A 24,971-nucleotide genomic window follows, 5' to 3' on the forward strand; every position below is an offset into this window, starting at 1 on the left:
TTCTTTTTTTTTTTTTTTTTCAGTCTTTTTTCTCTTTGCTCTTCAGTGTTCTCTTTCTTTTCAGGTTTCTATTGATATAGCCTCAAGCTCAGATATTCTTTCTTTAGCCCATCAATGGCTCTCTTTATTTCAGTTACAGTGTTTTGGATCACTACTATTTCTTTTTGACTCTTAGAATTTCCTTCTCTCTGCTTACATTGCCCATCTTTTCTTGCATGCTTTCTTTCTACTTTATCCATTAGATACCATATTAATCATGGTTGTTTTGAATTCCCAGTCTGGGAACTCCAACATCCTGCCTTATCTGAGTTTGGTTATGATGCTTGCTCTGTCTCTTAAAACTGTTTTTGTTTTGTTTTGTTTTCCTTTTAGCATGCCTTGTAATATTTTCTTGGTAGCTGGACATGGACTTACAGTACCAAGTGAAAGAGACTGATTTAAGTAGGCTCTCAGTAAAGTGGTGGTGAGGTGTGTGTGTGTGGGGTCAGCCTTTGCCTCCAGACTGTGGATTTCACAAGTGCTTCTCAGTTTTCTTTCCTACCTTAGGTGGCACAGGATGGCCAGAGGGAGCTGGGGTTGGGTATTTCCCTTCTCCTAGCTCAGTCAGGCTCTGGTTAAACAATTTCTTAATTTCTCCTGAGGGCAGACTTAGTTAAGAAGAACAGAATGCTTTGGAGTATTTCAAAATATTTTTCCCCTCCCCCTGCCAGAAACTTGAGGGGATTTTTCTTTGATATTCACTATGAGAACCAGGTGGAGCTCTTGGAGATAAAACTCACAAGTATGGGATTCCCCCTATTATTGGTCCCCTTGGAGTTTTTAACTCTCATTGTCCACACTGAGCCTCTAGCAGTTTGTCAGTTAAAGTTCAGGTTTTCTTACCCTGGCACTGGTTCCCATGGAAGCTTCTGCTCATGGATTTCTGTTCCCGTAAGTTGTGATTCTCTGCACCTGCCTGTCTCCAGTTTTGGGAGTAGTGGTTTGCCCTATGACCTCACTCCTCTTATGAATCTAAAAAGAGCTGTTGCTTTTTCAATATGTTTATCTTTTTACTTTTTTAAGACGGAGTGGTGACTTCTAAGTGTCTTTTCACGCTGGAATGAAAACCGGAAGTCTCTCCTCACTTTTTCTATTACCATACAGTTTCCTTTCCTGGAGGCAACCAGTATTATCAGCCTCTTGTGCATCCTTCCAGAGCTAGCCTACTATTCTTAAAATTTTTTTAATTAAGATGAAATTATTGATTTTTGAAGGGATATTCCATTAAAATCTTCTGTTTCTATGGTTATAAACCATTTCTCATTATGCTGTCATGTTTGTATGTTTTTCTATCTCTGAAACATCTTTCCCCTTGTCTGATTTTCTGGATTTGCCAAATTTTAATTAATTTTATTGGAATTTTAAAGTAATCAAGTTAGCTTATGCTGCAGTGAAAACAATCCTCAAATTGTTAGTGCTTAAAATGCAAAAATTTATTTCTCATTCATGTCAAGTTCATGCCTTTTAGGCAAGTTGTCTTCTGCCTACAGGTTTGGCAATGCACTTCCATATCAACACCTGCCTCCATAATTACAGAGACAGTGGGAAGAGAGGTACAGAGCCCAGTGCCAACAGTTAAATGCTTCCATGGGAAGTTTATATATCAATTCTACTCACATTTCATTGGCCAACACAAATCACATGACCATGCCTGACTTCAAGAGAGAGAAGGAAAGCCTAGAAGGAGAGGGAAAGTGAGTAATATTGTTAATATGCTCTATATCTTTATTATTATTATCATTTTTTACTGGTTGATTTGTTGTTTTTTGAGAGAAGGAGTCTCCTCAAGTCCCTAAGCCTGGTTGTAGACATTCCTTTGGTAAGCCTGACTACCACTCTATCCCCCCAAGAGAGTGAATATCTTAGAAAAGCAAATGGTTTCACATCTCACCCCTTTGTTTAGAATTCTGCCAAGATCATTATCCTTGCAATTCAGAACATCTTGATCAGTCTTGTATCTTCCAATTCTTTTCTTAAGACTGGTGAATTTTCTTTTGTGTACATGCTATTCTGTGTTGATAAATAGTACAGGCTCTGTCACAGCCTGGCATGAGATTTTATTCTGTTTTATCCTGCTCTTAAAGGATAGTCAGAGTCTGTTGAAGGTTGCAGTTAGTATTTAGCCCAGTGAATTTGATGGAGGGAGGGATTGAGCATTATCTTCTGGGGTGCACCTCGGTGGAGTAGACTTGTAAGCCGCTCTCGAGCACAGCAATAATGGTTGATGTCAGGGCAGATTATGTCTCCTTTCCCATTGTTCTTACCTTAGAATATCTTTGTGGAAGCTCAAAATTTCAGGGGTGGGGTGATACCCCTTTTTAATTTCTAATGTTGCTTGAGTTTTCCCTTTTATGTTGATTAAGTTATCTCAGGGGCTATTTGAACAGGGAGCTGACCTTGTCAAATATGTATTCCTAGGTTATCCTCTAAGTATTAATCCTCCTTTTAAGCTAATTGTTTGGATGTAGGTTGATTCAGGTCTTTAACAAGAAGAAAAGAAACAGTTTAAAACCTGTTATTTTCTGGAAACATTAGGTTACATCTCAAAATGTATATAAGGTAGAGTATGCAAATATATTGGATTTATGTGCTGAAGTCAAGAAGTTTACCTTTTCCTTTGTCATTCTGTGCTACTCTTTATCTCCTCTAAAGGCTGTAAAATGGAACCTTATGAAGCAGTTAATATTCATTTTGTTTAATAAAATGTTTGAAAGTCTATATATTGGTTTATTTTTTTTTATAGTGCATATCATGTATTACCTTTGACATTTATTTAATCAACAAATGCTTATTGTGTACCTGTGAGCTAGGAGATGGTGCTAGGGATTATAAATGTAAACAAGACAGTCTCTGCCCTTCTGGAGCTTGCTTTTTAGTCATGTAGGCAAAGATTAAACAAATATTGGATGATAAACTCTATGATGAAAAACTAAGTTTGTCTAGAGTGTGATAGGTTTTGGTTATTTCAGGTAGCATGGTGGGGAAGGCCTCTTTGTGGGAGCATTTGCAGTCACCTGGGAGCCAAGGAAGGAAGGGAGGGAGCAAGTCATACTCAAGGGAAAGAACTTTCCAGGCAGAGGAATTAGCAAGTGCATAGGCCCTGATATGGGAATAAGCTTCTCCAACTTGAAGAATAGCAGGAAAGCTGGTGTAGCTAGAATAGAGGAAAGGAAATGTTAGGGAGACCATGGGATATTTTTCTGTATTTGATGGGAAACCAGTGGAGGATTTTTGAGCGCAAGTGAATAAATTTATATTCTAAAAAGATCACTCTGGTGTCTATGTGGAGAATTAAGGGGTGAGTAGATGCAGAAGTATCAGCTAAGAGGCTGCATGAATTGTTTGGGCCACAGATGATGATGGCTCTGACTAGGTGGTAGCAGTGGATGGCAGAGAAGTGGCCAGATTTAAGGTATACAGTATTTTGAAAGCAGGGTTGACAGACTTGCTGATGGATTAGATATGAGGGTGTGAGGTAAAGAAAGGAATAAAAGTGACTGCCAGATTTCTGGCCTGAGCAACTAGAATAACCGTGGTGTTATTTACTGAAGTGAAGTGCTGGGAGTAGGCACAGATTTAGGGGGCTGTATTAAGAGTTGTGTTTGACATCTCGTTAGGTGTGCAGACAGGTATTTGAATTTGCAAGGTTAGTGCTCAGTAGAGAGAGGTCTGGGCTAGAGATACCATCTGTATGCTAACAAATTCCAGATTCGAATTTAAGGCCTTTAGCCTGGATAAGGTCCAGGGGTAAATGTCAGTGGAGAAAAGGGGCAAGGACTGGCCCTGGGCTCTCCAACATTTTGACTTGGAAAAGAGGCAGAGGAAGAGGAAGAGAACCAGGAGAGTGTGGCATCTTGCCATCCAAGTGAAGAAGGTGTTTCAAAAAGGCGGGAGAGGAATGCTGCCGTGGAGTCAGCTAAGATGAGGACTGATTATTGACCTTTGGATTTCATGAGGCGTGGAGGTCATCAGTGACACTGGCCAGCGGCCCTGGGGGTAGAAGAGAGGAGAGAATGAGATGAAGAAGGGGAGCTAGTGAAATACTGAATAGAGACAGTTGTCTGGAGGACTTTTATTGTAAAGGGGAGCAGAGAAACAGGGCAGTCATGACAGGGGTTTCGTGGTGGAGGAGGGAGGAGGGCTCCCCCCTTTTATTCTCTTTAAGGTGAGTGATCATTATGGTATGTTTGTATGCTAATGGGCATGATCCCTTAGGAATGGAGAAAAAAGATGTGAGATTTTTGTCACCTTGACATTGATGTTCTCCTGTTTTTTAGAAAGTAGTCCGGAGGTGGTTGAGGTTAGGTTGGAAGTTTTCTCTACCCCACCCTCTTCAGGGAGCCATTGTGATTTTCTTTTGTTTTCCTCTTTTTGGCTTGCTTAGTCTTATTGTGTATCTTGATAGATTTTTATCTTTCACATTTCTGGTAAATGGTGATTATTAGGAAGTTGAACCAATTGTGTATTTAAAAAAATGTGAAAGACATTTAACAGGGAACGTGTTTCCCAAGGCCCATTGTTTACCACAAAAAGGAAACCGCTGACTTCTTGTTATATCAGTAAAGATAAAATTATTTTGTGAATACAGTACTCCTTTTGTGAGTAGCATTTTTCATACTGTGATCAAAAGAAATTATTTTATGAAAACAGTAAGCTAATGGGAAATGTAGACTTTTGTTACAAGTGGGAATTTATTTAGTGGGAGCCCTTAACATTTTTTGATTTCTCTTCAGAACATTTAAAATTCTTCTCATGGTGGAGATAGTTGTCATTTAAATTATGAAAAAGTATAGTTTAACAAATTTAAAAGTTAGGTATCTAGTTCTTAATTTCTTGTAATGTAATAAAAAGTTTTGACTAATTTTAAGGGAGAAAATGTAGCAATACAGGGTGGTGGGAATATTTTTCACTCTGAAGCAGAAGAAGGAAATCCACAGTACTGTAAATATAGCTAATATTATAGTGAGAATATATTCAAGGGATAAGTAGAACATCACAAACTAGTATCTCCCCTCCCATTGTAAATTCATGCTTGCTAGAAGATTCCTCAGGTGAAGTTCGATTTAAAACAATAAAATTCATAGAAGATGAGGATGTTGTAATAATAGGTTTTGGTTTACTGGAGACTGGCCTTCTTGAACCCTTGGACTTTTCAGTTGGAATTTTATCCCCTACTTCTGTCCTCCAGTGCCCGCCACCTCCCATACCTGCTCCAAAAAAAAAAAAAAATATATATATATATATATCTATATATATCTATCTTTGGCAGTAATAAAGTCTCCCAACTTCTGAGTATCTAAGAAATGTACCTATGGACAAGCATCTCAGAAAAGCTAGAGAGTATAAAATGTTCAAATTCCAAGCTATGTTGTATTATAGATACAACTTTGTTGCATAAATGTGATTCTCAACTTTTTTTTTTGCCTACATACAATTTGCACATAAGGAAATAGATGTATGTGCATATGTATGTATGTCAGATAGTGATAAATTCTATGATGAAAACAAAATGGAAATAGGGCAGTAGCATGGGAGGTCCTCTGAATCTCCTTTTTCTCATTTACCAGCTGGGAATAATAATAACCTACCTCTTTAGAGTTGTGTGGACTTAATTGTGTGTGAAATGCACCTGGTTTGATACCTGGTATCATACCAGGTGATTGGGTACATGTTATTCTACTTTCCCTTTCTTTCTGTAATTTGAGTCATCCAAATCTGCAGTTTAGTGCCGTATAATACAGTGTGCGTTAAAACCATGAGTTTAAACTAGAGTATGTTTAAACCATGTCCTTCATGTGGTTTTGAAGTTCTTGCTGAAAAAGTAAATAACACAAACAAACCTTGAAGGGGCCTCATGTTTAGTGAAATAAGCCAGTCACGAAAGGACAAATACTGTATGATTTCACTTAAATAAGGTACCTAGAGTAGTCAAACTCATAGAAACAGAATGCATAATGCTTGTTGCCAGGGCCTGGGAGGAGGGGGCGGAAGAGGAGTTATTGTCTATTAAGTACAGAGTTTCAGTTTTGCAAGATGAAAAGAGTTCTGGAGACGGATGGTGGTGGTGTTTGTACAACAATGTGAATGTACTTAGTGCCACTGAGCTGTACACTTAAAAATGGTTAAGATGGTAAATTATATGTTATGTGTATTTTACACAGTTTAAAAAAAAGTGAATAATAAAACTACTCTATTTTGGTAAGGCTTGCCCTCCTCCTTTTTGGTAGATGTTAGTGAATTAAGTTGTTTTTTTCTTTCCATTTTAGTAAGATATAATTGACATGCAGCACTGTATAAGTTTAGGGTGTGCAGCATAATATATCGTGAAGTGATTATAAATCCAGTTGTTCTTGACTAAATCTGAAATAGTGGGTTGCTGTTCTTATATCATAAATCTGTGTGAGATTCCCAGAAACTGAAAACTATTGATTATCAGAAGTTTTCATCATCTTAACTTCCAGAGGTGTCAGATCTTAAACTGTTGCTTTGAGAGCAAAGAGTATAGTATAGTATAGAAGAGACTTTTTTGTTTTGTTTTGCTTTGTCTTGCATGTCAATTTAAAAAATATTTATTGAGTCCTCATTATGTTGAATGGACAACAGTAACAACATTTGTTGAGTGCTATCTGCTGGCTATCGTTCTAAGTTTATGCTTAATAATACTTATAATACTTCTAACACTTTATAATCCTTATAAAAAGTCTTATAGTTGAGAAACCCAAGGCTCTGATTTAAAAAGTGATTTTCTACTTTAAAAATGATTTTAGAGGAATTTAATGCATAGAAACAAAGGGAGGGCATTCCAGATGGAAGAAAGATCTGGGCATAGGAAGGAATGGGACATGTTTGCATAGAGCAGAGTTCAGCCTGTCTAGTCTAGAGAACATTAGGGAGATGGGCTAACAGTTTATTCTCTTCCATTAGGACCTTGACTCTGAGGCTAAGGAATTTCTGGATTTTATTCTATAGGCATTGGGACTGTCACTGAATTACCAAGTCAGGGAGTTTTGTGATCAGAGCTGTGCATTTGGAATATGTACTTGGCAGCAATATCTGAGATGCATCAGAGTAGTGAGAGAGGGGAGGTCAGAGACCACTTAGAATTTTTTTGATGGTAGAGTATTTTAGTATTGCAGCAGTTGGGGTCAGAGTGTAAATGACTGACTTGATGAGTTGAGAGATGAGAAAGTAGAGGCCCAAATGTGTAGTAAGAGGAAATAGAGAGAAGTCTATGGTGCATGAGCGTAAGTAAGATTTTTTTTTCCTTAATGGTCATCTGAATATACAGGTCAGGTATAAGTTTGGCTTTGAAAAGGGAGGATTTGGAGGGTCCAAGAGGACAGGAAGAGGGATTTTAGCAGCCTTGAACTGCACTTGAAGAGTTTACATTGGGCATCTTCTTTCAGTTTAAGAGATGAGGGTATCTGTAGAGAGTACAGGGCTATGGTGGGCCTGGGAACTTGAAGGATAGAAAAGTTTCAACCTCACTAAGACACAGCTTAGTAGGGTCAACCATCAGTCTTTAGAGTGTGAGATAGAATAATAGTAATAGTAGTATACTTCTGTTAGTCTTTTATACGAATAATTTACACGGAGTAGAATCTCTCATACAATATTGATTGTATAATCACCAGTAGTTAGAATGGTTAAATAAAAAATTTGTTTGAAATGAAGAATAATAGGAAGGATATCTGCCTTAAATATTTTATAGTTGATTAGTGTATAAATGCTCATACGTCATCAATCTTTTTTTTTTTTTTTTAATTATTATTTATTTATTTTATTATTTTTAGCTGTGTTGGGTCTTCGCTTCTGTGCGAGGGCTTTCTCTAGTTGCGGCAAGCGGGGGCCACTCTTCATTGCGGTGCGCGGGCCTCTCACCATCACGGCCTCTCTTGTTGCGGAGCACAGGCTCCAGATGCGCAGGCTCAGCAGTTGTGGCTCACGGGCCCAGTCGCTCCGCGGCATGTGGGATCTTCCCAGACCAGGGCTCGAACCCGCGTCCCCTGCATTGGCAGGCGGACTGTCAACCACTGCGCCACCAGGGAAGCCCCGTCATCAATCTTTTGATGTATAGCTGAGACCTTCTCGTAAGGATATTTTAAAAGTAACTTGCCTTTTTCAAATCGTACAGCTTAATTTTCAGAGACAAAGCATTTTCTTTTTGCACTCATGTTTTTGATATAATATTTAACTAAATTATATAATTGTAGTAAATACAACTGGCATAAAAAGATTTTGGAACAAATATAAGATAATTTGCTCTTGGTAGGCATGCGACTCAATTGTTGGGAGAAAAATGAGATGGTGTACCAGAGAGGACTCCCCATTTCCCCCAAATAGGAAATTGAAACTTGGGAGTTATGGTTTGTCCATGGTTTTAGGATTGGCAAGAGTCTGGTTTTATCTTGAATCTAATGTTTGTCCTATTATGTTGTGTTGCAGGGTGATAAGGAATAATATGTGAAATATTGGTTAGTGGTGAAGTTACAGACTATATGTATATATTTTTTAATACAGTAGCTTTATTGAGATATAATTCACATACCATGCAAGCCACCAATTTATAGTATACAATTCGAGGTTTTTTATATTGACAGAATTGTGCAACCATCACCACAATTGATTTTAGAATATTTTCATCATCCCCAAAAGAAATCTTGTGTCCATTAGCTCCCCATCTCCTCCCCCCTGTTCGGAGTCAACCACTAATCTATTTTCTCTCTATACTGTATAGATTTGTCTATTCATGTAAATGGAATAATGTAATATGTAGCCTTTTGTGACTGGCTTCTTTCACTTAGCATAATGTGTTTCAGGTTCATCTATGTTGTAGCATGTATCCGTATTTTTTATGGCAGAATCCATTGGATGGACATACCACGTTTTATTTATCCGTTCATCAGTTGATGACATTTGTATTGTTTCTGCCTTTTGGCTGTTACAAATAATGCTATTATGATGGTTTCCGTAGTGTAGTGGTTATCACAAATAATGCTATTGTACACATATTTTTACATGGATGTTATTTTTTCATTTCTCTTGCTGTATACCTGGGAGAGAATGGTTGGTCATGTTTAACTTTTGAGGAACTGCCAGACTGTTTTCCAAAGTGGCTGTACCATTTTATATTCCTACCAGCAGTGTGTGAGAGGGTTCCAGCCATACACTTGCCAGCACTTGTTATTATCTGTCTTTTTGATTATAGCCATCCTAGTGGGTATATATATGTTTTTAAAGTGATTTTATTTTTCTGACTATAATAGTAATAAATGCCCTTTGTAGATATTTTGGAAAATATAGAAAAGGATAAAAGAAAAAATCATTTATTTTTAAATCACTATTTAGAAATAATATTGAGTGGGTTTTTTTCGCCATGTTTTAAAGTAATTTTTAAAATATGGCTAAAAATATATATGATTTTGAGTCCTGCCTTTTTTTGTTGTTTAACAGCATTTCCCCATGTTTTTTGAAGTTGTATTTTAATTTTATCCTATCAGAGAATGTCTCTTTTGTTCTCTTTGGCTTTTGTGTTCTTATTTTTTATTAATTTTTCAAATTTTCAATTATTTCGAGGAGCCTGGAGGTGAGTGGGTAATTTTTGTGGTTCTACTACGTGTTACCTAGAAATTCCTTCTCTTCTGCCACTCACTTCTATCTGCTGATGCACCATCTTGCCAACTGTTCCCCCTATTTCAGACATTTCTCTTCTTCAGTTTTTCGTTTACTCATCAGTACTTTGTCTGTAAAATTCGGTCTGCATTTTGGTTCTCCGGAATGCCGTTATGGGTCACTCAATAGCTATGAACGTATTACAAGATTCTTGTTTCATATTGACAAATTGCTTTTCCTTTATTTCCTCTAGCAGTGTATATGTATTCCTTTCTTACTGTACCTTCACTAGCAATGAGTAAATGGGTAACAATTGAGTTTTAAGGTGAATTGAGCAGGGATTTTTTTGAGTTTGTTCACTGATGTGTATTGCTGGAAGATAGTAGGCACTGAATTTATGTAGAATGCTACCAGTAGGAAGAAAAGGGTTTCTCTCTGAAGGACAGGGAAATAACTTGCCATTCAACTTTCCAGGAAGTAGCCTTGTTACACTGATCATATAATAGCTCATGTGTTTATAAAAAAGGGATGAAAGAGTAAAATTAAGCTTATTTGGGGAACTTGTTTTAAATTTTATATTGTTTGAACATTTACATGTTTCAAAGTCACAATGACACTTTGAAAGGCTTAACTTCCATCCCTGTTTCCTTACTGTAACCCCCTTTTTTTATACCAATTTCTTATGTATCTTTACAGTGCTTTTTAATAAAAATTAACAAATAAGAATAGATATTCTTACTTCCCTCTTTCCCTCCCTTTTTAAAAACACAGAATATAACAACATATATATACATATACCTTGCTTTTCTGTACCTTGCTTATTTAGCATATTCTGGTGATGTTTGTATAGAAGTACACAGAGTGCTTCCTTATTTATTTTTACAGCTGCACTGTATTCCTTCTAATGGATATATCATAGGTGATTTTACCAGTCCTCTTAGGTTGTTTTCAGTGTGTTTCACTTTTACAAATAATCCCACAATAATCTTGCTGCACACTTTATTTTGTGAATGTGTAATTATATCTGCAGGAGAATGTCCCAGGAGAGTTGTTGGGTCAAAAAATAAATGCATTCTTGGTTTTGTAGATATTGACACTTCCACCGGCAATGGAGACTGCTCATTTCTTGGGGTTCCTCGGTGTACCTTTTGAAAAACGATAGTCCTAGTGTCATTACCTCAAATCCCATAATATATGTATTCTCAAGTACTATAGAAGAACTCATGGTGATGACCCTTGTGTCATCAAGAAACAGGTAATTATGTTTAGATGGTGAGGAAATTTGTAATATACTTGAGAAAGATATTATAGGTGGTGAAAAAAATTTAAATTAGAACATTTAAAGACAAATTCTGGGAATTCCCTGGTGGTTCAGTGGTTAAGACTTGGCGCTTTCACTACCGTGGCCAGGGTTCGATCCCTGGTTGGGAAAATAAGATCCCACAAGCCACGCTTCGAGGCCAAAAAAAAAAAAAGACAAATTCTCATTTTCTTGTTTTTTCTCTCCAGATAAATGCTTTCCCTATACAGTTGACATTTTTTTATAAGTAAGTTCTTCTTGGCCAAATTCTCAAGTTATAAAAACTAACTTCAATAATGATATATGTTATACGAAAACTGTTAAAATGTTACAGCTTTTGTTTTAAACATGGCTGTTACTAATAACCAACCATATTTCTTTTCTCTCTCTCTCTCTTTTTTTTGTCTTTCAGCCTTTAACATTCCACATTCTGCTTTGTACATGGTGAATCACTACTGCTTTGCACCAGTGTGCCCACTTGCGTGCCTATAAAGTACAAGCTCCAGATTGAAAAAAGCTTTTAGATGGATCTTTTCCAAATTTGGTGTCTTTTCTACAAACTCTGTGCCTCAACAACCCTTTCTAAGTGGTAAGTGATATGTACTTTTAAAAAAGACTAATAGAAATTTGTAAAACAATTTTTGTTTGGATTGCCTTCCCCCTTTTTATGCTGCATTCTCTTTTGGTATGGAATAAAAATATTTTATTTTATTCTAAAGGTTTCCCACTTCAGCCACTTGTTCTGCTCAATTTTACTCCTCTGCACCCCCAAAAATGTGTTTTGAGTAAATCTCAGAGATGTTCAAAAAACATACTGGCTAACTAGCACCTATGCTTCCAAAAATTCTTAGAATATGTAAAGGGACACACAGTGCCATGCTATAAAAAGAAGAGCTGGCATTACATACCCCTCTTATCAACTCCATAAATGTGCACATAATTTACAATTGCTAGGAATAAATATAAAAGTATGTAAACACCTTTATGTATATGTACTTTACATGCTCTGTATTATATATTGATATTTTACAAATAGTTTCATTTTCATTTTGAGATACAAGTGGCAGTTATTGATGTCACAAGATTATAGTTTATATTTATTTCATAATTAGAGATTTTAACTCCAAGTGTTTTTTAAATAATGATTTAAATTTATGTATATATTTACTGCTATAGGTGATTACCACTTTTAGTGGTTATTACCACAAGTGAACTTATAAAACTGGGCTTACTAAAAGTAGTTTGATTTGGGAAGAAAACTGTTTTATGGAATGATAAAATTTTGGACTTAAGAAAAAAGCTGTGAAAATAGAGTAATTTCAGTGCTGAACAAGAAATTGCATGTTAAGTGAGTTGTAAATGTTAGTATTTTATGATTTGTTATTGGTTCTGTTTTCATTTTGCCAGAGCCACAGATTCCAACTTTAGGTCTGTATATTCTCTTATTATAAGGCTGAGGTAGTTTTTCCTGTTGCTCTCTTTTCCTACCTACTTAGGTATCTTGAGTCCATTGGGTCAAGAACATCCTGTTCCTAGCAATTGTAAATTATGTGCACATTTATGGAGTTGATGAGAGAGGTGTGTAATGCCAGCTGTTCTTTTTATAGCATGGCACTGTGTGTCCCTTTTCATATTCTAAGAATTTTTGGAAGCATAAGTGCTAGTTAGCCAATATGTTTTTTGAACATCTCTGAGATTTACTCAAAACACATTTTGGGGGGGGTGGGTGCAGAGGAATAAAATTGAGCAGAACAAGTTGCTGAAGTGGGAAACCTTTAAAATAAAATTATTGTTGTAAAATATCAAACACTCATTTTGAGTGTCAGTCAACAAATAGTTACCAAATGCCTGCTGTTTATGAATAAAAATACACAATGACATTTGGCATTGTGAAGAGGTAAGTCATCAAATAGAAACCATGGCATTAGATGAGGATGCAAAGCAGGGAGGTTGAGTGAAGAATGGGGTACGTTTTAGCTCTAACTCTAACTATTAATTGCACAGTGTTCTTGAGTGTAAGTTATTAGTCTTAGTAGCCTTTGGTTTTCTCATCTATGAAATGAGTGAATTAACTAAATGGTTTATAAGGTTTTTTGCTGCTTTCATACACCTAACACTTTGTTATGAACAAATTGATAGATGTTTGTTTTTTTGAGGATATCTCTTCTTCTCTAGCCTTTCCAATAGAGATATTTTTAGACTACTTTCTTTGAATTGTGGGGTTAGAATAAGGTCCCCACTAAAAATCATTTCTTTTTTCTTTTTTTTTTAGAAATATATTTTTTTTTTTTTTTTTTTTGGCTGCACTGGTTCTTCGTTGCTGTGCCCAGGCTTTCTCTAGTTGCGGCGAGTGGGAGCTACTCTTCGTCGCAGTGCGTGGGCTTCTCATTGCGGTGGCTTCTCTTGTTGTGGAGCATGGGCTCTAGGCGCACGGGCTTCAGTAGTTGTGGCACGTGGGCTCAGTAGCTGTGGCTCGCAGGCTCTAGAGCGCAGGCTCAGTAGTTGTGGCGCATGGGCTTAGTTGCTCCATGGCATGTGGGATCTTCCCGGACCAGGGCTTGAACCCATGTCCCCTGTATTGGCAGGCGGAGTCTTAACCACTGTGCCACCAGGGAAATCCCTCAGTCATTTTCTTTTGAAGGTCATATCTTTTATTTTTTTTCCTCCACGTTCTTATCCTTCTCTTTTCTTGACCTCTGGAATTTTCCTTCATTTGACGCTTCATTTGTTCCCTTTCTGTTTCTTGTATCTTATTAGTGGCTCTCATCATGTTTCCTTGACCTGTCTAGCATCCATTGTTTTCATCTTAGTATTTTCCAGGATCACTACATCTTACACCAGTGATTCTAATCCTGGGACCCTTTAAAAAAATACAGATACCTTCTAAAATGAGCTTGGGAGAAGGGTACGATTTTTTGGCAGGTAGCTGAAACCTACTAGTAAACCAGCATTATTAGTTCACTAGGACTGGAGCCCCCAGGTTTTACACCCCGTCACTTCTTGCCTTAGATCACATCATCACTTAGTTAAATTTCTGTGGTCTTGGAGTCTCCTCTCATGATCATAACCCTCTATCATGCCACACTTTTTGAATCTCTTCTTTGTCTTTATTATGACTTGTAGTTTCTTGGCATTTTGTTTTTATAGTTAAGTTAGCTATCTCCTAGCTTCATTTGCTTTCTACTCACCCAAACCCCATGATCATATTTGCAGCAGCATCTTATGTTCTGTTGCCTTTTTAACATTGTGAGGAACCTGTCCAAATCTCAAACCTAAGTTAATTTGCCATGTATATATTTCCTAGTTCCAGCTGCTTGATGCAGTTGGAAAAGGTCACGTAACTAAGTTTGGATCTACTAGGCAGCCATTTACTTGATCTCTAAACTGGTTCTTTTCAAGGTTGGCTTCTTACCCTTCCTTTAGAAGACCCCACACCTTGTCACAGTCAAGTTGTCTTTTTTTTTTTTTTTATTTTTTAATTAATTGTTATTTTTTTTTTTATTTATTTTTTTATTGCTGTGTTGGGTCTTCGTTTCTGTGCGAGGGCTTTCTCTAGTTGCAGCATGTGGGGGCCACTCTTCACCACGGTGCGCGGGCCTCTCACTGTCGCGGCCTCTCTTGTTGCGGAGCACAGGGTCCAGACGCGCAGGCTCAGTAGTTGTGGCTCATGGGCCTAGTTGCTCCGCGGCATGTGGGATCTTCCCAGACCAGGGCTCAAACCCGTGTCCCCTGCATTGGCAGGCAGATTCTCAACCACTGCGCCACCAGGGAAGCCCCAAGTTGTCTTTTTGGGGCTATCTAGCGTACTTCCTGACCTGTTCTTCTTTTCGCTTCACAGAATTTTTTTCTGTGTCTAAAGAAGAAATTATGTACCTTATTATAATTCTTATTACGGAAAATTTAAGACATATAAAAGTAAACAGACTAGTATAATGAATCCCTTGTATTCATGACTCAGGTTCAGTAATTATCATGTCATGGCCAAATTTTCAGTCTCTCACTGACTTCCCTCCCATTCCTGTACTATTTTAAAGAAAATCCTAGATCTCATAAAATTTATTTGTATTTCAGTACATATCCTTATGTATAAGACCCTTTAAAAATATATAACCATGATACCATTATTAATCTTAAAAAAACAACAATTCCAGTATAATCAAATATCCAATCAATGTTAATTCCAATTCTCTCACACATTTTATTTACTTATTTATTATTTGCTTGCCACAACCACATGGCATGCAGGATCTTAGTTCCTGACCAGGGCTCGAACCCATGCCCCCCTGCAGTGGAGGCATGGGTCATAACCATTGGATCCCCAGGGAATTCCCCTTACACATTTTAAAAGCAGTTTACTTGATTGGATCAGGGTCTAGATAAGCCCTTCCTCCATTGCAGTTGGTTGATTTTTCTCTTAAAGTTTCAACCTCCCCTCCCTTTTTTTCTCTAAAATTTATTTGTTGAACAAATTGGGTCTTTGTCTTGTAGATGTGGATGTTTCTGATTACATTCCTGTGAAGTGATTAAGCATACACATCTGACCTTTGTATTTCCTGTTAATTGGTCGTTGGATCTAGAGACTTGCTCAGACTCAAGTTCAGATTCTTTTGGCATGTCTTTGTCTTTGGGCAAGTGTCTCTCTGGTGCACACAATGCCTAGTTGTCTCTCTTTTTCTGCTGATTAGTTGCCATTTCGCCTCCATGCTGTAGATTAGGGGTTGGCAAACTTTCTCTGTAAGGAGGCAGATAGTATATATTTTAGGCCTTGTGAGCCATCTGGTCTCCTCTGCTGCAACTACTAAACTCTGCTGTTGTAATGAGAAAGCCACCATAGACAAAATGTAAATGAAATGGGCATGGCTGTGTTCCAATAAAACTTTATTTACAAAAACAGGTGATGGGCTCCCTACTTGAGGTCTATTAAATCATTAGGGTTTGGAAAATTTTAATATTGTAACTTTACTGTTCATTTATTAGGTGAAATGTTCTATAGAGAGAAGCTATTCCATGTGTACTGTTTGTTACATGGTAGTACAGTTTATATAGGAAATGTTAGACAAAAGCTTGACAGTTTCCCTTGGCTTACAAATTTCAAAATAATGAATCGGGTATATTAGCTTTCTCCAACAGTGACTAATTAAGGTCTCCCCTTCTCCTCCAGATTCACTATATATACTCTTAGATTTAAACATACTGGATTTTTAAAAAAATCATTATGGTAATTACCCTTATTGATGCTCAAATTATTTAATCTTTGGCCAGTGGGAGCCTTTTAAATTTGCTTACTGAGTTATTTTGGCATGACTCTAGTAGTTTTTGATAGCTTCTTGATTATCTGGTATAACAAGGAGCTCCAGGCTCATCATGTACATTTCCTCCCCACACCTGGTGTCAATAGTTTCTCCAAGGAGCCCTGATTCCTTCACTGGGGAATGGAATTTCAAGACCACAGTTTGAGCTCTAGGGATTCTCATTCCTAGTGGGTTGACCATTGTTTCTAGGCCTTTTTGGTAGTCAGAACTAGGGAAAAATTTTTTTTTTTTGATAGAGTACCTCATGAATTCATACTGATACTTCCAATTCGGTTTCAATACTATAAGATTTTTAGTTAATCTTTTTATTTTACATCTGTATCTTTCAACTGAAAATTCTAGTTCTCAGTGATACTAAGAATAATACAATTAGAATATTTCATAATTACTCATTTATAGTACCCCCCATAATACACAACAACAGTCTCAGAATAGCAGTACCAGCATTTTGTCTCTGTCTGCCTTCTTTCTGTTCATCCATGTTGTTGTATGAACATTATCTGTTGCTGTATAACAAATCACCCCAAAACTTAGTGACTTAACCACAGCAAACACAGTTATTATCTCACAGTTGCTGTGGTCAGTTTTCTGTGGGTGCAGCTTAACTGAGTGCCTCTAGCTCCAAGGTCTCTCATAAAGCTGCAATTAAGGTGTTAGCTAGGGCTGTGTATATCCCAGGGCTCATTTGGAGGAGCCACAAAGAGCCTTTTGGGGGCTTTATCAAATGCACTCATTGTGATCATTGGTAGGTCTCATGTCCTTCTGGCCATTGGCTGGAGACCAGTCCCTCAGGCCTCTCCATGGGGCAGCTAACAACATGGCACTGGGTTTTCTTGGAGCAAGGGAGGAAAGGGTATCCAAGATGGAACCCATTGCCTTTTTAGTACCTGTTTCTTAGAGTGACAGCCCAACACGTATGCTGCATTCTTTTATTTATTTTTTAAGTTATTATGGTAAAATATGCATAACATAAAATGACAATTTTAATCATTTTAAAGTATATAGTTAAGTACATTGCATTAAGTACATTGGCATTAAGTACATTGACGTTGTTGTGCAGTCATCACCACCATCCATCTACACAACTTTTTCCAAACTGAAACTCTACCCATTAAACACTAACTCCCCAGTCTTCCTTCCACATCCCCTGGTAACCACTATTCTACATTCTGTTTTCATGAATTTGACTACTCTAGGTACTTCATGAGTAGAATCATACAGTATTTGTCCTTTTGTGACATGCTTTTTTCACTCAGCATAATGTCTTCAAGGTTCATCCACATGACAGCATGTGTCAAAATTTCCTTCCTTTTTAAGGCTGAATAATATTCCATTGCATGTATATACCACATTTTGTTTACCCGTTCATCCGTTGATGGACATTTGTTTCCTCCTTTTGGCTATTGTGAATAACACTTCTATGAATATTGGTGTTCTACTGCATTCTTTTCTTAGAAGCAAGTCTCCAAATCCAGTTATACTAAAGAGGAGGTAGTTATATAACATGTGATACCAGGATGTGTGGATCATTGGGTCCCTAGAGGCTGCCACCCACACTGTTTAAGTCAGTCTTAATAATTGTTCTGTATAGTTCTGCCACCACAGGGTATACGTTTAAGTTAACTTATTTAATTTTTTTAATAAATTTATTTATATTTTATTTATTTTTGGTTACGTTGGTCTTCGTTGCTGTGCGCGGGCTTTCTCTAGTTGTGGCGAGTGGGGGCTACTCTTCGTTGTGGTGCGCGGGGCTTCTCATTGCAGTGGCTTTCTCTTGTTGTGGAGCATGGGCTCTAGGCATGTGGGCTTCAGTAGTTGTGGCACGCGGGCCTCAATAGTTTATGGCTCGCAGCTCTAGAGTGCGGGCTCAGTAGTTGTGGCACACGGGCTTAGTTGCTCCGCGGCATGTGGGATCTTCCCAGACCAGGGCTCAAACCCGTGTCCCCTGCATTGGCAGGTGGATTCTTAACCACTGTGCCACGAGAGAAGTCCCTAAGTTAACTTATTTTATTTTTGATATTTAATGACTGTTCTAAAATGTAATTTTGTTTTATAATCCTGTATAATAGTTTCATGTTTCCAAAGTCAAATCCACAAAACAAGGTTTATTCAAAGGAGTCTAACTTCTATCTCTGTTTTCTCTACCGTTTTCTCTCTTTCTCTTTCTAAGTAATTATATTCTAAAAACAAGTTTAATATAAGTAGGCTATGTATTCATATTCCTCCTTAGACAAGTGATAAAATATTATATGCCTTGCTTTTTTCACTTAACATATTCTGGAGATCACTCCTTAGTAGTAAATTACTAATTCCTTTTTATAGCTACATAATATCTCATTGCATGAATGAAAAAACAAAGCTTATTTAACCAGTTCCCAAATGATGGGCATTTGGATTGTTTCTAATTTTTTGTAAATAGTACTGCAATGGATAACTTTGTAATTCATATATATGTCTTTATATTTTTGCCATTGTACATTAGGGGCAGATTCCTAGATGTGGAATTGCAGGGTCAAAGGGTAAATGAGTACACAGTTTTATAGATATTGCCAGATTTATCCTGATAAGAATTATGTCTCTTTGTGTTCCCATCAGTAATGTACGAGAGTGCCTCTTTGTGTATATATAACCTTATCAACAGAATATATTGTTAGAATTTTGGGTTTTTTGTCCTCATTGTAGTGTTAATTTTCATCTCTCATTATGAGTGAGATTGAATATCTTTTTTTAACTTTAAAGTTTTGTTCATAGACATTTCAGAACCATTTAAATCAACTATGGATATTTTTAGACATAACATACCATGTTTATCTTGGACATATTAGGCTGAGTATCTTTTTATATGGTTAAGAGGCATTTGCATTTCTTTTTTTGTTAACTGTCCATTTCTTTAGCTCTTTTTCTCTAGGTTTGTTGGTGTTTTCTATTTTATAAGCTCTTTACATATTAGGAATATCAACATTTTGTCCATTTGCTTTCTTCTTCCTGCCAGTTAAATAGAGGTAGTCTCTAATCTGCTTTTAGTTTGCTTTGTTTTGCTTCTCATCCTTTTCCATTAGTGTTACATTTTTTCTTCTGGCTAAATCATTATTCAGTATTTGCTGACTCCACTTCTGCAGCTCAAACCTATCCCACCATTTCTTCAAGCTCAACATGCCCCAGATAGGATTCAACTTTATCCACAAACCTGATATTCCTGTGTTCCCTTTGTCAGGTATGGCATTACCATTTTCCTACTTGGAAACTTGGAGTGATCTTTTGTGGTTTATTTATTATTAATTCAGCAAGTATTTGTTGAGCACCTACCAAGTGCCAGGTACTGGACTAGGCACTAGGTAACAAATAGTCACAATCCTAGCTCTCAGGGAACAGTCTGATGGGGGAATGAGTAGTAAACAAATATACACACAAACCCACGTCTCAATGGGTGGTAAGTATTTCAAGAGAGAATTTATGGGCTGGGACATGTGATTAGATTGGAGAGGTTAGGGAGTTAGCCTTTTAGAGAAAGTGACATTTAAACTGAGATTTGAAGGTCTATTAGGGTTCACCTGGTGAAAAAAATTGGGGTTCCAGGGCTTCCCTGGTGGCGCAGTGGTTGAGAATCTGCCTGCTAATGCAGGGGACACAGGTTCGAGCCCTGGTCCAGGAAGATCCCACATGCCGCGGAGCAACTAAGCCCGTGCGCCACAACTACTGAGCCTGCGCGTCTGGAGCCTGTGCTCCGCAACAAGAGAGGCTGCGATAGTGAGAGGCCCGTGCACCGCAATGAAGAGTGGCCCCCGCTTGCTGCAACTAGAGAAAGCCCTCGCACAGAAACGAAGACCCAACACAGCCAAAAATAAATAAATAAATAATAAAAATAAAGGAATGCCTTTAAAAAAAAAAAAAAAATTGGGGTTCCAGATATAGGAAACAGCATGTGGAAGGATCCTGAGGCAGAAAATTAACTTCTAGGAAATGATCAGACCAGTTTGGCTGGCATGTAGGGAGAAGGGGTAGAGGGCCATGAGATGTGATCTGATTTACTTTGTAAAATGATCACTCTGGCTCTAGGGGTGGAGGGCGTGTGTGTAGAGGTTGGTGAGGAAGGCCTGGTGTGGAGGCTGTGGTGGTAACCGTGAAAAGTGGAAGTGTCACATTCATTCTCTTAGTGACATTCTTTCAATTCTACACTGGTGCTTTGTTCTTTCTTCCCATATTTTTATATCTACTGCCCTCGTTCAGAAAGTCACCTCCTGACTACTCTGATGGGTTTTTACAAATTGGTCCCACGTTGTTTTAGTCTCTGTTCGCCAGCCAATCTGGTTCAGAAGAGGTCTGTTCATATCACTTTCTTTCTCGAAAACTCTTGGTGGCTCCCTGTGACTGTTAATGTTATGTGTCCACTTGACTGGGCTGAAGGATGCCCAGAGAGCTGGTAAAACATTATTTCTGGGTGTGTCTGTGAGTGTGCTTCCAGAAGAGATTAGCATTTGAATCAGTAGACTAAAGAAAATCCTCCCTCACCAGTGTGGGTGGGCGTCCTCCAATCATTGAGGATGCAAATAGAACCAAAAGGCAGAGGAAGGGTGAATTTGTTCTGTCTCCTTGAGCTGCGGCTTCCATCTTCTCCTGTCCTCAGACATTTGAGTTCCTGGTTCTTGGGCTTTTGGACTCTGGGACTTAAACCGGCAGCACATCACCCTCACCCCCCGACCCCAACCCCCTTTGGCTTCAGACTGAGAGTTACACCATCAGTTCCTCTGTGTCTCAGGCCTTCAGACTCAGACTGAATTTTATCCCTGGCTTTCCCGGGTCTCCAGCTTGCAGGTGGCAGATCGTAGGACTTCTCAGCCTCTGTAATTGTGGGAGCCAATTCCCATTATAAATATCCTCTTCTATATCTATATTATCCTATTGATTTTGTTTCTCTGTAGTCTCTGAACCCTAACACATTCCCTCATTGCAGAAAAATGAAAGCCCACCTGAAATTGAAGCCTTTCTCATTTTCTTTAAGCTTCAAGGTCTACTCCTCTGAGACTACTTTTCTTTAGGCAGCCAAGACTGATATTATTCTACCTCTTTTTTTAAACTCATCTTCATCTTCTGTCATGACATCTCTGCCTTTTTTTTTTTTTTTTTTTTTAAATAAATTTATTTATGTGTTTATTTTTGGCTGCGTTGGGTCTTCGTTGCTGCGCGGGCTTTCTCTAGTTGAGGGGAGCGGGAGCTACTCTTCGTTGCGGTGCGCGGGCTTCTCATTGCAGTGGCTTCTCGTTGCGGAGCACGGGCTCCAGGTGCGTGGGCTCAGTAGTTGTGGCACGCGGGCTCTAGAGCGCAGGCTCAGTAGTTGTGGCGCACGGGCTTAGGTGCTCTGTGGCATGTGGGATCTTCCCGGACCACGGGTTGAACCCATGTCCCCTGCGTTAGCAGGCAGATTCTTAACCACTGCGCCACCAGGGAAGTCCCACATCTCTGCCTTTTGAACCCTTCTCTCTCTTTTTTTTTTTTCTTTCCCCTAAAGTCTCCATTCCGATCCTAACTGTTCCCCTAATCCTTAAATCTCCTCAGTCAGGTTGACTTTTAACATTTGTTGATATGTCAGTTCTAAGATTCATCACAGCCTGTGTTGTATTAGAAGCACTCCTGTATTTATTTGGAGTGCAAAGTATTGTGCATATTTCATTTTCTTAACAGACAAGAACTCAGTAGATGTGTTGAATTGTAGGAGATTAGGGATCATTCCATGTGCTTAGATCCCTCACTGAAATCTCTTTAAAAAGAGGTAAGTCTCAAGTACAAGTTTATAAATATCTTGTATTGAACCTTCAGGGAGTGACCTCATTTAGAAATAGTAAAATCTGACTTGCCTTTTGAAACAGTCTTTACAGTTCAGTGGATATCAGATAATACTTAAACTCTGTATACTAGTTTGGCAAAAATATGTTTATATGGCAATATCAGAGAGTTCTTCTGACTTACTGGGGGTATATAGAGGATTAATACTCAATTTCCATGCTGGTGGGGAGGGGTCAATAAAACCATGACTATGTAGCATATCTAAATGTACCTCTGCTTTTACCTGAGGTATCCTGCTGACTAGTTGTCCACTTAGACAACTTCTGACTGGGTACCTCGCTAGGTTAAAAGTAGTGGTCTGCGTGTTGGCAAAGTTTCATATACTTGATTCTCATATGTGGTTTTGTTTGTATATCGGGGCCAGCCAGTATGTTTCGTTTGTGAAGAGAAGGGTCGTATCATTACTACCTACACACTTGCAAAATGATTTTATGTGTCCCACCTTTTAAAATTCTAACAGGTTTTCTTCTCTTCCTCTCTTATTCCCTCCCTTCTTCCCTCTCTCCTTTTCTTCCTATAAATGAGGTTAAGTCACTTTGTCTAAGTTAATATAGCTTTGTATTGCGTAACTGTGCTACATACATTGTGTTGCCTTCTCATATGAGGTCATTTCTCTGAACTTATAAGGGAAATGGGGTTTCTACAGATTTGTCTTACATGTACTTTTCAGATATTAATCTAACTTTTAAGTCTCTTTGGATCACCTCTTGCATTAAATGACTGTTTTTGATTTCTAATACCTATTGATGCAATAAAAGGGTTGGGAGATTATAATCATTTTGCCTCCATACTAAATGGGATTTAATTTTGTCATTGGAAATGCAGTAGAAACTAAACCTTTTAAAGCTATTTTTAAATTAAATTTCCTAAAGTCACATTTCAAATTTTGGGTGTTTCAGCAATGTTAACTAATGAGAAGTATTTTTTGGTTGTATTATTTTAAGGTAAAAATATCTTAATAGAAATTTTAGATGAGCTTGCTTCAGATTAAATTAGGACATTAAGTCTTAGTTTCTGGAATATGAATTTTTAAAAATCACTGTGAAATATTAACTAGGGCAGGTGCTTATAGGTAAGAATCAAATTATCATTTGGTACTGTGATCTTCAAGTTTAGAGTGATGAAGGATTTTATTTTTAAAACTAAGTATCTGTAAAACAAAAAATGTTTCAAGCAGCTCATGGTTTGACAGGTTTATGAAAGCCTTGAAAGATAAAATTGTTGTAAGTGAAATATTGCATTCAACGTAGGATTTATGTAACTAAGTAAGTGAGGGTGAAAAAAACCTGATGAGGTGGGAGAAATGACTCAGTTCCTCACTTTGCACTCTCCATTTTAAATCCTGCATGAATATTACAGCTTCAAATATAAACACAACATTAATTCAGAAGCCTGATATATTAAAAGGTAAGCTTTTGTTGTTTTATAATAACTCCATTTGTACCATACTGGAACTTTCTAGAACAGTCTCCTTCTAGGACAGTTTAGGGGTGGCCGTAGAGCTGGATGAGTCACACCACACTGCCAATTCCTTAAGGTTTATGTCTATTCAGTGTTTGTGTCCTTCACTACATAGCTTGATATATCTATCAAGTTGGGCTAGTAAAGGTAGTAGAATTATGTCTGTTTTCATTTATTATACTGTACCTGGTGTTACGTTTCTAGAAATGCTAAAGTGTTTTGGGAAGTTGGTCCAGAGTCAACATTCAAAAAGCATAATTCCAATGACCCTGAATCCACTAAATTGAGCCAGGGACCAAAAATTTTCTCAACATAGAGCAGGAATAAAGGAAAAGAGGCATGCAGGGACCCAGGAGAAAAAGGATGATTTAAGTGGAGGGAAGTTGCAGTTAAACCACAGACACAGCAACTTGCATACTTGGTCAGGTTTTCCCTGTAATGTAGAAATTGCTGACACAGAATTTTGTACCTGTGAGCATCCATCTTAGGGACACATATATTTTATTTATTTATTTTTATTTTTATTTTTTAATTTTTTGGCCGCCTTAGTTCCCCTACCAGGAATTGAACCCGCACACACTGCAGTAGAAGTGTGGAGTCTTAACCACTGGACCACCAGGACAGCCCGGAAACATATATTTTAGATTAAAGATTATTTTAATAATTCTGGCTGAGACAGAGAAATGTCACTTTCCTTTATAAAATGGTTCCTGGACTTTTAAATTAATAGTGAGACATTAGCAGAAGAGGATTGAATTTAGTTTTAAATAAGCATCTCTATGATTTGTTAGCCATAATATGATTTCTCCCTTTCCTCCTATTTTTTACATTTGATAAGGCAAATTTATTCTTTCTTTATGAAATATTCAAGATAAATTGTGTTAATTATGTTTAATTATCCTTTTTTGAAAGTTCTCTTGCTTTTGTTCTGAGGTTCAGAATCAATATAAAAACATTGAAATCATAATTGCATTTTAATTTGAGAACTTTATCTCATATAACTCTGTATAACAGCTTATTCTTTTAAAATATAAAAGAATCCGGATGTGCAGTATTTTTCAGTTTACTTACTAGTCTTGTCAGTTTCCACAGCTGCAAAGTTGAACATTTACAGAAATTATGGGTTTGTTTAGGTTAAAATGAAGTAACGTATGTAAAGCACCTAACCTAGTTTTTCACACATAGTAGGCCCTCAGTAATTAATGGTGGTTATTTTTATTATTATTGGTCACTTAATTAATTTGGATTTCTAGGGCACCATTTCTTAGAGTGCAGTGAACCAATATTGAATTCTACCCTCCCATATTTGTAATTTGTTTAGACTGACTTAACCACTGTGAAGAATAAAGCCTATTGGTGGGGTGGAGCTTTTTGACTTTTGTGTGCAAGTCCTTTTAGAGTTACTG

At 37.6% G+C, this 24,971-nt stretch overlaps 1 protein-coding gene across 1 annotated transcript in view; it reads left to right on the forward strand.

Annotated features, from left to right (window-relative positions):
• Positions 1 to 24,971, forward strand: part of FRYL (FRY like transcription coactivator) — a 242,319-nt gene that overhangs the window by 26,476 nt on the left and 190,872 nt on the right. Inside the window, exon 2 of the mRNA XM_036852364.1 lies at positions 11,364 to 11,540. The gene's annotated coding sequence lies outside the window, so the exon portion shown is untranslated. The remainder of the gene's footprint in view (positions 1 to 11,363; positions 11,541 to 24,971) is intronic.

The sequence above is a fragment of the Balaenoptera musculus genome, chromosome 5, assembly GCF_009873245.2.
Source record: "Balaenoptera musculus isolate JJ_BM4_2016_0621 chromosome 5, mBalMus1.pri.v3, whole genome shotgun sequence".
In the NCBI taxonomy this organism is placed as follows: domain Eukaryota; kingdom Metazoa; phylum Chordata; class Mammalia; order Artiodactyla; family Balaenopteridae; genus Balaenoptera; species Balaenoptera musculus.